Raw genomic sequence first — 16663 nt, forward strand, 5'->3', positions numbered from 1 at the left:
GCTTAGCTTTAAAAAGCATGAATGATGCTACTGCTGCCAATGCCATTTGGGCTCAGATTTATGAAAAAAGGTTTTTTTTTCTTTTCAATTAAATAATAACATACCTGTACGTATACTCACACTTCTTCAGAGGTTTGGGGGAATTAGATATAAATAGCTATTGATGAAACTCAAACACCGTGTGCTGGTGCTGGAGTTCAGAGCCAGCTTTCTGGGATTAGATGTCCCCGGCTAACCCCAGCTGTTAGGAATTACTTTGGAGCTTGGCCCTGGCAGGTGAGGGGGAACCATGAGGAGGAGAACAAAAGGGTTCCTCTCTCTTCTGCCCCTGCCTCCTCCCTTTGCAGTGTTGGGCAAATGTGGTTTCAATTCAGAAATACAAATGTCATCTTCAAAGTCACTCTGGGGAAGTAGCGGGGGAAAGGAGAGTTAAAAAAACAATCAATTGGATGGCAAATTATCAAGACTTCTTTACTGTGAAATTGAACTGAGAAGTCTTAACATCTGAGTGAGGAGCAAGTGGGGGAGCTGGAGAGAGGCTGGGAGTGCTGGAGCTAGATTGCAATGCACTTGCAATGCAAAGGACTTCCCTGCTGTCCGAAACAGCCTCTAATATTTTATTTTCTTCAAGGCCAGCCCTTTGGTGGGCTTGTTGATGTAAATAAACTTGTGATCCCATATCTCCAGGAGTCTAGGGAAAACAGCTTCTCCTTACATACTATTTTTGGAGTGCCTAGAGCAAGGGAAAAGGTGTCACTGAAAGCTGTTTGGGACTGTTAAGTGGTAAAGAACCATTTTTTCCCTATGTTATCCCCCACCTTGTTCTTTTGCAAGTCTCCAGACTGGGAGCTATTTCTGTTTCCTCCAGGTTATGACAGCCACAATGCAATGTCTGCGTACGTGCTACAGCTCTGACAGCAGACGTGAATAATGGAAAAGGGCTACAAACACAAGTCATCCCTCAGAGCGCTCGCTGTACTTTCTTAATGTATGTGACATTGACATAATACGCCCTGGGGCACTTTGGATCAGATGGCGTTTGCCTGTTCCACGTGTTGGTTTTATGAACAGCAATCAAGTTGTGAAACACATGTAGGCAGCGTGTGTGGCGGGTGGCTTTCCATCCTGTGCATGGGTGGGAAGCACACAGCTGCAGTGAAGGCAACGCTAACAGAAAGCCCCTTTTGCCATCAGAAGAGAGGGCTCCTGCTCCATAGCAGGGCTCATGGTGGGCTGCCTGGATGCTGCTGCAAGGTGATGGTGTTGTACTGTCATTTTATCTGACTGTATAACACAGCACCTAGAAACAGCTTTCATGATACACAGAAGCTCCACCAGATACATCCCACAGGAGCTGACCTGTGAGCTGGATATGCTCCTCACCAATATAAGAAATTAAAACCTTACTTCCCAAGCACAGAAGCTGGATAGGAGTGTCGCAGATCCTCAGGGGCTCAGCCCAAGCCCCTCTTCCTTAGGCTGCGAGGCAGCAACCCATCAATTAGATACACAGTCCACAGAGCTGCATCAGTGAATCACCAGCACCGAGAAGCACGTCTCCCCCTCCCACAGCCCCCGTCTTTCAGAAGGAAAAGTCCATTTCTGTAGGGACAGGAAGCAGGATTAATCCCACTGTGATTTCCTCCTCTAACTCCTTCTCCCTGACACCCCATTCCAGCTTTCATCCTCCTATCTGGGCTATTTAGTCTAGAGCAGGGAAGACGGAGAGGAGACGTGATAACAGTCTTCAATTATGTAAAAGGCTTATGCAAAGAGGAAGGCAATAAATTGTTATCCACATCCACAGGGAGAGCACAAAAAGTAATGGGTTTAAATGCGGCAAGGGAGAGCTAAGTTCAGCACTAGAATAACTTCCCTGCTGCAAGGGTCATTAGGCACTGGAGGAGATCGCCCAGGGAGCCTGGGGGATCTCCACTGCTGGCAGGGTTAAAGAAACACATTAGGCAAACATGTGTCAGGAATGGTATTTGTGGGGGTGGTATTTGTGGGGATGACGTCCTCGGGTCCCTTCTAGCCTTATTTTCTTCTACACCATGGCGATAACCATCCCAGCCTCTCTCCTTGGCAGACAGCTACAGCAGAACCACTTCACCTGTGGTTTTCGGTGTAGGATGGCAATCCCATAGCATCAACACACTTGGCTCAAGGAACCAATGAAGCCAGAAGATAGGATGATCTCTCTGGTCATCACACAGCAAGCACAGCTGTCAGGTCCTGCACGACCCAGAAGATTACTCTGCCCATTTCATTGTCTCTTAAACAGTCAGCAAAAACAACTTCATCATCCTAAGAGCTCACCACCTCTGCAGAGGACAAGGGCTCATACTCACAAATGCACACTATGACTCTAAAGCAGAGGCGACCTCAACAGCCTCCCCCCAAAACACAGAGATGTCCCCACAAATACACTTGAAGAGAGTTACTTTGCCCAGTGCAATAATACCAGACACCTTGGACTGAGTTTGCATTTGCAACCAGTACAGTCTGGTCTTGGGAAGCCCTTGCAAGAAGCCGCATCCCCTGAGATGCTCTACTCTGAAATGCACTTCTCACCAAATTGCACTGAAAATGGGACTGCTCATATGTTTACATAAGGATATCCTTAAGTGCTTTGCTGGATTGGGTCCTTACCCAGCTACATTTCAGGCTCTTGGAGGTCAGTAGGGATTGGTTAGCCTCTCTGCATGACCTGGGTGCTGAAAGCCTACATGTGTCAAAATGAGGATATTTTACTGAATATAATTTTACTCTGTGTTTTAGATATGCTTGGCAGAAAAGATGGTCAATAACAACAAAATCAGAAAATGGTTACCCTCTCTAACCAGCATAAAGGTGTGAGTGAACCCTAACAGATGTAATTTGTATCATTACCACTGATGAAGTTAGTAACCTTTAGCAAGGAGACATGGATCAATAGCTACTTGAGAAGATGCAGCTGCAGATATCTAAATGGGCATGAACTAGGAAGTGAGGTGTAAAAGGTAATAGTAGAATATTTAAACCAGATGAAAGCTATAAGGTAGGTTAGTGACCTTGAAAGAACCAGATAAGTAAAAAAGTAGATGAGGGCAACAATGATTTATATACTTGCCCTGCACAAATATTACAATGCTTATTGAAGGGTGTAGTAAATTATGAACAAAGTAGAACCGTATTAGATTAATGACAGGGGAATTTATACAGGAAAGGTGGCGTCTTTGGAAAGTAAGAGAAATTAGTTTTATATTAACTCTTTCATTTCCAGGCTTTAACATTTCTTTTTCTGCCATGGAGTAATCTATTTATGCTTGGTAATTACACATCTGTTTCCAGATCCTTGTGTCACTAGAACTCAGTATAAGAAAAGCAATGAGACACCAGGAAGGGGTACCCATGGAGATGGAGATGCTAAGTGCTAAAAGTTGACAGTTCACCAAGGACCTGTTTCTGCCACTGTGGAATATGTGGGAGTTTTGGGATTGACCAAGAGGCTCCTGAACCTTATCATGATTACTGTGGTAAAGTCCAGACTCCCTGGTCTTGGATCATAACATGCTAGAGCCTGTAAAAAACACAAAAGAGGACAACCACCTCCCGTAAGTTTTAAATCTAGCAGAGTGGGATGAGGCTTGTTAAAACAACAAAGGGCCACAACACAAAGCGGTTCACACATGGTTGCACAAAAAGGTGGGCCAGGACCTCCAAATCCTATTTCCTACCCAAATGCCTAATCTAGACTAAAGGGAAGGACATTTCTGTCTGCAAGAACGAACTTTTTGAACTGGCTTAAAGGATTTTGTTAAGGAAAAATAAAAAGGTGAAGAAATAAAGTCTACCCTAAACAATTTTCAATATATGTAGTTATGTTTGCAAAATACATCTGCTAATCTTAGTCTGTTTATATCAGTGAGAGGGACAAATCAGCCATCATAGTACTCATAATTACATATGGAAATATATTTATAATTGTATCAAGTCCCAGTAGTTACTCTAACAACTTCTTGGACCACCGCCATCCATAAAAGAGCTAACTCTACAGGGAAAATGTTCTGGGGCACAGTCTGCACCAGTTAATCAGGGCATGGTCAAGTGCATTACTGGGACACACCAGCCTGCTGATCATTAAGGTCTGTGATTGCCTTTTGCTGCAGAAGGATTCAGTGGCAATGCTCTCTCCAGCCCTGAGGCTGCACTTAGAGAAATCAGTGGCCGAATTCTTACCTCCATCATCAGGGGAAGGCCCGAGGAACTGGCACCATGCGGCGCAATGCTCATTATTCACCACTTGCCATGTACAGGTGACCTGAAAACCTGACCCACAGCCCAGTGAGCCCCCTTTGGATTTCTCTGTGCTCCAGATCAAGCCTCAAGAGAGCAATTAGAATGAACGAGCTCAAATAAATGAATTTCTGTGAGTGTATTTCTGATCACTTTTGCATGCTGCTCTTTGCTCCCTGTAAGAGCCCTTGCCCAGGTGTAATGGGGCCAAAGAAAGTTTTAGCTTAGAGAGGACTGCAGTTTAATATCCATACTCAAAAGAGCTGCTTACAGTGGAAAAGTAAGATGGTTACGAAATCTAGAATATTCAAAAGAATCACCACCCACAGAGAATAAATTTCGCAGGTAGGATAGTGCAAATACAGCTATTATGGAAATATGAATCTTCAGCTCCTTTACATTATTATGTTTCTTCTTCCTTGTAAGATTCATTGGAAAAGTGGAATATGCTAATAATCCTCCCTAATTTGTCTCCCTTGAAGTTTTGTGTGAGCATAGTAACACATTTTGTTTGAACTCCATAACTCCTGTGTAATTATTTTTAGTTATGTTCTCTTTAACCCTCTATGGGCGGCTAATGAATTTAAGAAAACATATAGTCTCCTTGAATTACCTACTGTAATTTCTCACTAGCGTTAGTACCATCATTAAAACTCTTCCCAGTCCTTGTGTGATCTGGACAAAGAGTTTTTCTCCATTCCCTCCTGCCTCCATGTTACTCAAGATTTCATCCTATGCCACCCAAGGCTCTAGTATCTAAAGACTGGAGTTTTTCAGCTCTTCCATCTGCAAGAAGCAAAGGATAAATACGTATTTATTGGTCCACAACAGCTGCTGTCCTGTGATGAGCTAATGATGCATATGCAGGGAAGGTAGACCCATGGGACTTGGGGTGGACAACTTAAATTAGTCTGGAAAGGCAAAAGCTGAGATGGAGTCTGCTGCTTCTGTACAGCAGCGATACTGTCTGCAAACACACTTTTTTGCCACAAGAAAGTACAAAAACGAGGCCTGAGAAAAAGGAGGACAACTCCCTTCATCCTACACTCTGTCCTTCCCCCGCTGCACCTTCCTGAGAAATGGAAACCGATGGCTGCCCAACTTCATCCTCACACCTGCAAAACCTTCCAGCGGCCTCATTTCCTCTCTCCTCCGCATCCTCCCACAGAAATGGGTCTATCTGTTAAACAGAAGTAACAAGACAGACTTTTTTCTGGTGAAATATTTTAAGATGGCCCATGTCTGTATATGAAGACAGGGAAATTGTTTTCCTAAAGAATCTGCATTTTCTGAAGATCACAGGAAATTGTTTTTTAAAGGAAATCTATAATTATTTTAGGAAATTTTTGCCCTTACAATATCTTCTTCCTTGCAGGCAAACCTCATCCAGATTTCTTTGTGGGACATTCAATATGTGCATTCATGTTCTGATTTAAATAAGAAAAATAACCAAAATCCATAGATGTTAATAGAAACAAAAGCTTTTTGTCCTGATGGTGCAAAGAACTGTCATGATGACACAGCAATGAAACACAGAGCTAAAAAACACCGATATGGAAAAAACATTGTCATTTGAATCTACCACAGTGAAATATAATAATCAATACCACCTTAACACAAAACATTAAATATATCACAGTAACACCTGCCTGTGAAATGCTTGATTTTTATGAAATTGTTCCCTACAGAAAATGGTCTCATAGAACTTTTTAACTCTACTTAATCAGCACCAAAAAAAAAAAAAAAAAAATCAAAGAAAATTATTCTCATTTCATTTTCTAAATGAAAAATGTCCATTTCATGAGGGAAAGGTCAGCTGTTAAGCAGAGTGATGGTGCACTTTAGAGAACTTAAAATCTGCACCCGGACTTCCTCACATCCTAAATATTCCCCTCCCTCAGCCTGGCTGAGAATTGCTGTTTAAAACTATGTTTTTGTTCTTTGTTCCTCCATTACTCTGAATGTTGTGTCTTTCTCTCAGAATTTACTCTTTCTGTAACATTTTCTGGATTATATACAATAAATACTGTTTTATGTCATAATCCCAGCTAGACAGCTATAGAAGTGTTAAAAAGCTACTGTGACATGTCTAATAAATAGCCATCTAAGCACATTATAAATAACCTCAAATTCAGTCCAATAAATATTGCAATAAATTTGTTTTTGCCAGTACATCTGTATAAATATCAGTAATAAGATAGACAAGAAAAGCTAACCATACTAAAGAGCTTTGATTTTGGAAAAAGTCCATGTGCAATACTTCATTGCCCTTAGGGGGGAAAAAAAATGAAGGAAAAATTATTCAGCAAATACTATAGCATAGGGAAAGGGAGAGATTCTTGAGCAAACTGCAGTTTACATAGATGAGAAAAAATGAGACATACAAATGAGGGCATGTTTAACTGAATGTCTGTGGAAGTTGCACAATCTTTGCATGCATTAAAAAGCAATAACTTTCCATCTATTAATTAGCTCCAATTGCCAATACCACTACCAGCAGCTGGAAACATCTACTGAATAAGACAGACAGATAGGTACCTTTTTCTTCCAGACTGCAATCCTGTATTGCCTGCCAAAACTTCTGAAAAATATGCCAAGTATTTGGCTATTCAGTAGCCTTATCAATACCTGCTGCATCAACATTTCCGCACCTACCACCCACTTTTTGCCATCCTTTGGATGACAAAAGCCAAGAGCATATCAGCTGGGAGTGGCTGGCGTGGCCTGGGCAGGAAGGAGAGGTCTGTCCCCACCTCCCACGCCTGATGCCGTGCCCATGCATGCCCCACGCGGCCGGCTGCCAAGCCTCAACTAGTGCCATTGGCACCTCATGCCACAGGATGAGGAGCTAGGTTGTTAATCTGTGCTCTACCATGTAGAAAAACATTTTGCATTTCCACTGCTCAAGTTTGGACACCTTTAACGATCCTCCCTGGCTTTGCTTTCCCATTAATCAAAATACCGTTCACTCACCGAGAGTCACAATGACAATACCTGCCACAGTTCTGTTTATTCCATTCTGTCTAGTTTAGTTTGTTTTAGTTTTATTTCTGTTTATAAACTTGGGGGAAAAAAAAAGTATTCTGTTCAGAGAAAGATTTTCATACCCCAGTTCATTCCCTATTTATATCCTCCTGGAGACCTGGGATCAGGAGATATTACTACCAGTTTCCCCTCAGATCAGTCTGCTCATAGAAAAAAAAGACAAGTTATACAATAGCTCTACTGTTACACAAAGGATGTGCATAAACATCTGCATAATCTAATGTTTTCCACAGTGCCAAACTAATGAGTCATGTACTCTACACTGGTTTCTAACTACTGAGTTCTGGTAAGGACTGTGGAGGCACACAGTTAAATTATAAGGAAAAGGGAATATTTCTTCCACATTCAACTTCAGTTATCAGCAATACACGTTAACAATACTGAAGGTTGCCCATAGGAACCGAAATTTTGGGCAAAGCATTATAGATGTGAAAACAGTGATTTTCTGGGAGCCTATGGACCATGGCAGAAACAGTCATACAGTAGAAGTGCAGTTACCTTGTCTCCTGTTCCTTAGGACAACACCACACAGTGAGCTTGGAGTCCTCACATCAGCTGCAATGACTGACAAGACCTTTCCAGGAGTTGACATACCTACAAGAGAAAAGACCGAAGCTGTTTGCTCTAATAGGTGATAACATTGCTCTTTCCATTCCCTCCGTGGTTGTCCAGCCTTAGACTGCTCCACTCTTTCCCCATACACCCCTCCGCACGGTCTGCAAAATTTTCTTGCATTTGACAGCATTCCCCATCTCTGTAGATGTCTGGGCATGGAAAGAACAGTCTTGGAACTCCTCAGATTTTATATGGTGCTGTCAAAATCCACTCCATCTTCTCCAGTTATGACCAATTTCCTGCCCAAGGAGAAGCCTGGCACATACATAGGTGCTGATCACATATGGTTGTTTTCACTAGGTGGGATCTAGCTCTTAATTTTGTAAATAAATACAACACAGACCCTACTGACACACTGGTCTGTTCTGTCCATGTGTTATCCCAAAGAGGGACATCTTTTGGGAAAAGCCTGAGCTGCCTTTTGACTGAGCGGTGAAAGGTTCTCAGCAAAGCGCGGGATGGGCAGATTTGAAGCAGAAAAGCATATGGGTACAGAAGATCCTTTTTCTATTGACTGCTTTAAAGCACAGTCTTGTTAAATGTGGAGGGTAGATGTAGGGAAGCATGATCCTCAATTAATAGGTCAGAGCCAGCACATATCTAATTATAAACCCATTTGGCCCTAGCCTAAACATCCTAATCTTAGTCCCAAATTATACAAATCTGTCCGGAGTGTCGCAAAACAATGATAGCTCATGCAGCAACGTGCCAGCCTGAAACTATCCATGTTGTTCTTTCAGTTATCACAGTTTATTTTTTGGACATTGAGACTCTAGAGTGTACTTGCTGCAGAGCACTAAAGCACCACGGAGGATGCAGTGATTTGTGACAAATCACCTCAAGGACAAGGGGAACCTTTTCAACGATTTCACTGTCTGTCTGTCTCCACATGATGTGCTGCAAAGGTTAATTTGTTTTGAAATTCTTATTTTTAATTTGTGTTACTGATCAACCTAGCAATTATAAATGTTAATCTATTCTTCAGTGGCCTTATATTTGGAGATCGAGACTGTTGTACTAAATAAAAATTTCATTCCTTGCTGTGATTTATTAAGACTTAAGTGATACCGAGAACCCACTGGGTCAAAGCACTGATATAAGCATGCTTTCAAGGCACATCCTTAATTAGTTTTAAAGCAGGATGGACCAATTTATATTGCTTTGATTTACATCAGTTTTGTTAAATGTGGTTTAAACAAGAACCAGGAAATCACAATTTAAGTAACTCAATTTGCATTGCAGCTGTGCCTTCTAACAGATATTCATAAGATATTCTCAGAGACTGACAACTAATAGAAACATTTAATTGTAAAGAAATCTAGCTTTGAGGTTGTATTTAATATTTGTTTTTGTTAACTAAGAGAATACATTAAAACCATACTTATGTCACTATATACCTCAGCATTTGTTTTAGTTTTTGATTTTTACATTTGATTTGTCAGAAAACAGGAGACGGCGTTTTTAGTGACCTGATTAACATTTTAATGTGTGCTGTGCGTCATGCTGCTTCTGAACAAAAGTATCCAGAAGAACATAATTGTTTAAATAGAACTACATTGTGTCCTGTATATTTTAGGAAATATTATCAAAATATTCATTGCATTTCAAGGTAATTGGTGTACATAACAGTGCAAATATTATCAGCAATTAACCAGCTGAGCTATTTTTCCTTTGCTTCCATGTTCTCCAAGATCATAATTAATCGATCTCAGACTCCCACACACACCTTTTACTCGTAAGATGGGAGAGGATAAACAAATTTTCCTGTTCTTTCAATTCCCAGTTGTTTTCCCAACTTGGAATATTCTAGTCATTCAATGATGTAAAGCAGATAAAATAAAAAGAATAAAATGTTCTTTTTGCACCTGCCAAAAAAGCTACAGCTGTCAAAAACTAGTTTATTACTTAAGAAGCCCCAATTCCAGGTGTCTAGCTAGTAATTTCTCCCATTTAGTGATTTGACATTCTTCAGAATTTTGGCAGTGAGTATATATGCCACTGTTACTCTTTTGTAAGGGTTTATTAATAAGAAAATATAATTTTATTTTAGGCATTCATAACAAATTTAGGCTGTCATTCCAGAATACATGTCTTTAAGTTTAATTTCAAAAAGAGAAAAACAGTAATTTAAAAATTAAAAGATGTATGGATGTGTGTTGTAAAACTACACACAGGGTTTTCATCACTAAGGAATAACTGAAAGAAGGACAAGAACCTGAATGGATTAATTCACATCTGTTTTAGAAGGAAACACAACAAAACCACTCGATTTTTTTTTTGTCCAGAGGATTTTTCTCCCACCCTCAGCTGAGAAATCATCTCCATTACAGAAACACTTTGCTGGTGTATGTAATACCTTTTACCACAGCCTGAATTTTGCAGGAGAGGCAGTGCACAGGACACCATTGTCTTGCCAATAGAAAGGAGAATTGGAGAAGCTCAATGTATTTGATACATGATAAAATATGATTTGTACCAGTTACACCTGATACAGATCTTTCCCTTGTGGCTATTTATACCACCAGCCTGGCAACAAACTCTCTTTTCCACACACCATCATTCTCCAACAACATGACAGGAAAAGCACAGCTCTAAAATCAAAGTGTTCTTTCCTAATTCAAATACTTATTCTAAAATCTATCTAAACCTCTACCTGATAAGAAATTACTTAGCCAAGGTAATATGACTGCTGGGTAAGCAAAAGAACTTTCTTGCTCAATTACTTGGCGAAGCCTAGAGCATACTTTCTTACCACAATGACTGGTTTTGGTTGTTCCTGTCCCTGTCGGCAGCGGCAGGAGCAGGGCATCCCATCCACACTGACTGCTCAGGGAGGCTGGCAGGAGGGCAGGACTGCGGTGTACACACCTCCACCTCTGGACAATGGCACCAGAACACATCAAAATGGGCTTTGGAGCTGGGTACTAAATTTTCCCCTGTGCTATTCTCAATATTTGGCACTAGGAAATCCTGTTCTGTGGGCCAAAAATCTGCAGTGTAACAGAGATCAGGCAGGGGAGCTCCAGACTCCAGTCTTCATTTGGGGTTCACACTAGATGTTCTTCATGTTTTAGTCATCCCCCAAAACTTGTGGCATTACACTAATTTTCAAACAGTTTTCTGTAATGAGACATTTGCTTTAATTTCTCCATCAAAGTGCTGAAAACAATATTGAAGATTCCATCTGGTACTTAGTTATCAGTGCTAACTGATAATGGTAAAAATTGTATGTTGGTCCTAGCTCCTGGAAAAGGATTAATTCCCCAGAAGGTTAAGAATTTGAAACTAAATTAAACAAGCAAGCAAACAAATTAGCTTTTAACCAATTTGTTGAGTTTGCAGCACAGGAATATGCATATAAAAATGGTCCAGGAGTGCTGTGACCAGGCAGGCACACACCTGGGAAGGAACAGGACAAAGCATCCAGCTAACTTTTCCTTAAGGCCCTGAAGAAACACTTCCCAATCAAATGAAAACTTGAATGAAAAAAATTCAAATGAAAAATTGATAATTAAAAATTTTACAGAAGGGTTAAAACGTTTCTGTGGAATAAAATTTTTGCTTATTCTAAACTTCAGAACAGGCATAGACCTAAAGAGAGGTACCAGAAGCAGTAACTGAAGAGCTGTCACTGTCTGCAGCTCGTACCCCCATGAGTTCCCCTTGGCAGCATCTCCTTTTCTGATGAAAATCACTATAGTTTAAAATTCCTCTATATGAATGTCAGCCTACCTGGAAATAACAACTTAAACATGCAGAATAGACAAAAGGTATCAGTAAGTATCTCAGTCCTGTATTTAGAGAGATGCACTATACATTCAAGACCAGTTAAATACTTTAAAACCTTAGCGAGTACCTACAAGAGTTATGTCTGCTAAAGCCATCAGGTCTGCAAAACTTGCATAGGAGAATCATAGAAGAATTTTGCAAAGGGAGGCTCTTGACAGACTGATGTAATTTTTAACGTTTTGGAAAACATAGGAAATTCTAGCAATCATTGAATCAAGTTTGAATGTCTTTCTGAAAGATGTGCATTAGTCAAATATAAACCATTAAATGAATACATGGAAAATGCAATGCCCTGGAAGAAATAAACACGCGATACATACCACATCAGACTAAACAAGCTAGATATTCTTTCTTGGCCTTGCACTATCTTTGAAATCATTGGAAAATAATCATAAAGAACAGTTTGAAAAAATAAATAAAATGGAAGAAATGGCTCTTTCTTCCTACCACTCATGTCTGAACCAGTGCAGAGCAGCCTAGAGCCTAACATATCATCTTCCTTTAATCCCTTCATGCTGACAGTGAAAAATGCTGTACAAAAGCCCAATATATCTGGTCATCAGGAAATTACCTCTCTGTGCAAGGATTCCTCAGTTGCACAAAGCTAAGGAAATTAGGCTGCCCCTCCCAGACAGCACTTGAGGAGCCAGATGAGGGGTGCCTGAGGAACCACCACACTCCCCCTGATCCTGGCAGCAAGGTAGATGTCTGATTTTGGAAGACACTTAACACTCACCACAACAGCCAATGCTCAAATAACACTGACTACGGTATGTTTCATCCCAATCTGATCCGAAATTCAGGTCAGCTCTCCTGACAACTGCATTGTTAAGAAATCAGCTACATGGTGGAGCTAATCAAGATGTCTGTGATACTTCACCTCCTGTGTGGGGAGGGAAAACAAAGCAAAGTAAAACTAGCTGACATCAGAAAAATGGAGAAGCTGTAATTCATATGGAATTGGCCCAGAAATAACCAGATTTCTCCTTTATTTGTTCCTGGACCAGATCCATTCCAACAAGATAAACTCCTCTTCAGTAGAATACACAGCTCTGCACATTGATGTAATGAAGTGGTGGGTCACTGCAGTGCTATTGTACCCAGGGTTTATGAGAAGAAATCATCACCTGAAATCAGAAATTGGAGGGGGCAGAGATATTTTGGTTTGGCTCTGCAGAAAAGTCTGTAAGGCATGTTTAAATAGGTGGGATGAAATCAAATTAAGGTGCTGTGCATGGGTGTATCTTCACTGACCTCAGAGGATTCCAGTGTACATTGGTACAGGATCTGACTGGTTAGGAATTAATGCATGAACTGGGTACATCTATTAGCAAAAGCAGGCACACCTCCTACAGGTAATTCAGCGTATTTTCTCTCCTTTCCTGAAAATTAAATGCTCAGTGCAGATACAAAAGCTGTCTTCCCTGTTGATCACCTCTTGTCTCTGGCATGTTGCTTGCATTCTTCATTCAGCAGCAGCTGTGCATAGTTGGTCAAACACTCCAAGTTGTTTGTCAAAGTTTTCCTAAGGCTTTTCATCTCCCTGCTTTCCTGTGAGGTGCCCAAACATAAGTCATCTCTGTTGGCTTTTGGAGCAGATTAATTCAGAGCACAGCTTCAGAACTGGCAGGTAATCAGTTAGCTGGAGTTTAAAGTGGAACATTTTCCCCTAACAAGGGCAACAAAAAGGTAGGAAAGGTATTTCTGAATTAGCACATTTTAATTCAGGTAATATATTTCCTAGAGGCACATCTCTAATGCCAACTTATGGACAATTCTTTCACTAGATGTGATCTGAAAAGCCACTAAAGGGGAAGGAAAGCTAACCAAAACAGAGGGTATGATTTATTGCTTCTCAAACACGTGGGGGGATATCAAATTGTAGCCTCAAGTTTTTGGGCCCTGAAGCACACTGCACCACCCTGGATCCATAGTGACAGAAGGAGAAAACCTCCTACTAACATCACTCCCACTGTTCTCAACCTGTTGGAGATGTTACTCTAAGGGTTCAACAACAAGGAGGAACCATGGGCCACCAAGAGCCTGAGCCAGGCATGCAGGGGCTCTTTGCAGCACTCCTTAGCTATCTGGCAGCATAATACAGGAAAAAGGGGATTGGTGGCATGACCACACACAGCTTTTGCCACACAGTGAAGAGGGAAATGGATCATAACTGCAACATCTTGGAGCCCTGATCTATAGCCAGCTAACCAGTAATCGAGTCTTCTGTAAAGAACTCCTCCATGGAATTTTTTGAACATGAATATCTCTCAAAGAATTTATTTTATTTTGGGCTATCTCCTAGGGAACAGTCCATTCATGTCAGCATAAAGGAGTAGGATGCCATGCATAGATAGGCATGCCTGTTAACCTCCACCCTCAAAATATTTATCCCTACAAGACAGAAGGAGGGAGGGCAGCAAGGGACCTGATCTCAACTGACAGTCTGTGGTAGCCTGGCTCCTGTTTGTGCTTCAAGAGTTCTCGTACCAAATTTATGCCCAAGTTGTATCATATGATATAGGCCAAGCAGATGCACAGGTAGTTGAGTGACATCAGGGTTTAATTTGACACATCATGACTCTAGATCCCAAAATGATTTACAGATGTGAAAAACTTTATCTTAAGCAACAGGAATATTCATGTGCATGAAATTAGATGGGTAAGATCAGGATCAGTCTCCAGAGAAAAAAAAAATTATATAAGGGCAGTTATTTATCATGACTACTTTGTTTTTCTGGGAGGCAAAAAAAAAAGGGGGGAAAGATTTGAATTATAGCTATTTGATGGGTAACATTGCAGTAGACAAGTTAGTCCTTGTAATCCACTGGCACCATCAGCAGAGGACTAAATCAAATGTGGTTTTATTCATCTTGTTTATCTATTAATACAATCCATTGCAATGGTTATTCAATATTTATGTTGTCTGCCTGAATTACTGCATATTTCATTCTCTTTTGAGAACTAGGATAGTTGAAATAGTACAGCATTGCTTGTTATCTGACAGAGCTTTAATCTTTTTCTCATCATAGTTTTACCTGAACAGTTGTTCAGAAAAATAAATAAATGAGGTTTTGCAAGATAAGGAGTTCCCATATTAGAATTCTATTGGTGATAGTATCATGATACACCTGACACTCCTTATAAATCACAGAATCATAGAACGGTTTGGGTTGGAAGGGACCTTAAAGATCATCAAGCTCCAACCCCCTGCCATGGGCAGGGACACCTTCCACTAGACCAGGTTGCTCAAAGCCCCGTCCAACCTGGCCTTGAACCCGTCCAGGGAGGGGCAGCCACAGCTTCTCTGGGAAACCTGGGAAGGCCTCACCACCCTCACAGTAAAGAATTTCTTCCTTATGTCTAATATAAACCTACACCCATTTAGTTTAAAGGCATTACCCATTGTCCAATCACTGCACCACTATCACCTGTTGCCCGTTCTTAGCTGCATTGGTTGTTATACAGGGAGCAGACCAGGCTGCCTTTCTCAGCTCCAGCGTCTCTCCTGATGTGATGGGTCTTTACTCTTCAGTCTGCAGAGCGATGAAGCAGTTCTGCAAGGGCACCTCAGGCTTCAGGGGAAGTCTCTTCCTGCTGCAGGTCCTTGCCATTGCAGACTTCCATTCTTCTGCATTATTGGCCCCTGTCCCTCCTGTGTGTGCCGGTGGGGGAGTTCTTGGTTGTTTGGCTGTGGGTCCACTGCAGATTGCTCTTGGAACCAGCTATTTAACTCCTCAACTTCCCTGATGCTACACAGCCTTCTCACCCCCTCCCGCAGGAGGTCCCCCAGCTGGGCACACCTTCTGCAGGCAGGTCTGCTGCCTGTCCCTGTCCCAGGCATTTCCTGCAGCCTGAGGCCTGCGCTGCAGCCTCTCCCTTCAGCAGCTCTGTCTGGGTGGAGGCATCGGCCACTGCCAGGGTAGATGGTGCAGACGCCCCAGATGGAGCTGCAGCCTTTGCTCTCAGATAAGTGCCTGCCATTCTGCCTTGAGGGTTGGGTAAGATGAGTGCCCTCAACCTGACACAATGATAAGTGTGTGAAAATCTGTTTTTACACCACTTGTATTATCTTGAAGAAATAGCATCCACCACACGGAACATACCATAGCCAAAGTAGTCAAATTCCACCCTTTGGAAGTAAGATAATCACTTGCAGAGGTCAGGAAAGGCTTTCTACTCTACTTACAGGAATAAACATAGTTTGTGGCTCTTCTCAGCTGTCATACTCATCATGACACTCTTAATTTGATACAACATATCCTAGAAAAAATAGATCAGATTTCTCTAAATCATTAGAATATGCCTGCTGCTGCACTTCAGCCTTACTTCGTTTGACTCACACTGAGATTTGCAACCCAGCATCTTGTGCCACTTGGCAATGAAGAAACAGCTGAAAGTTAGATTGGAGGAGAAAATCTGCAAACACAGACCTTGAGAGAAAAATCACTTGCCACCTTCTAAGTGCCCACCACCTCCATGGTGTGGGTGAAAGAAGATTTGCATCTGCTGTGACTGAAAAACCTTTCTCCTTGACCTTGTTCCTGAAGGAACCTTGCCATATATACATTAAATATGATTCCAGGTTCAGGAAGGCAAGAGAGATGTCAAGATGACATCAGGAAGGTCCAGGAAGTCATCAGCATGATCCATAATGTAGGTTTCAGAATCAGTTGGCATTTTGCATTACTCTTATTTCATAAGGGAGGATTCAAATGAAGAATTTAAAACAACCTTAAAAACTGAAAACAGAAACAAGAGACAGCTCTTAATGCTGCTATGCCATAATCCATGCTACCCCAAAACATCCTCCGAGGCAAGACACTGAAAAACCCCATCAAGGAAACAGCTCCATAAAACAGAAAAATAAAGTATAAACAGAAAAATAAAACCAGACGCCAATGTGTACCCAAAGGAACTATTAAAAGCAAAATGT

At 41.3% G+C, this 16663-nt stretch overlaps 1 long non-coding RNA gene across 1 annotated transcript in view; it reads right to left on the minus strand.

Moving 5' to 3' along the window:
* LOC141928154 (uncharacterized) overlaps positions 1–16663 on the minus strand; it is a 70617-nt gene that overhangs the window by 13746 nt on the left and 40208 nt on the right. The window contains exon 2 of the long non-coding RNA XR_012624679.1: positions 7822–7917. This is a non-coding gene — a long non-coding RNA (uncharacterized LOC141928154). The remainder of the gene's footprint in view (positions 1–7821; positions 7918–16663) is intronic.

This window comes from Strix aluco, chromosome 11, assembly GCF_031877795.1.
Source record: "Strix aluco isolate bStrAlu1 chromosome 11, bStrAlu1.hap1, whole genome shotgun sequence".
Taxonomy (NCBI): domain Eukaryota; kingdom Metazoa; phylum Chordata; class Aves; order Strigiformes; family Strigidae; genus Strix; species Strix aluco.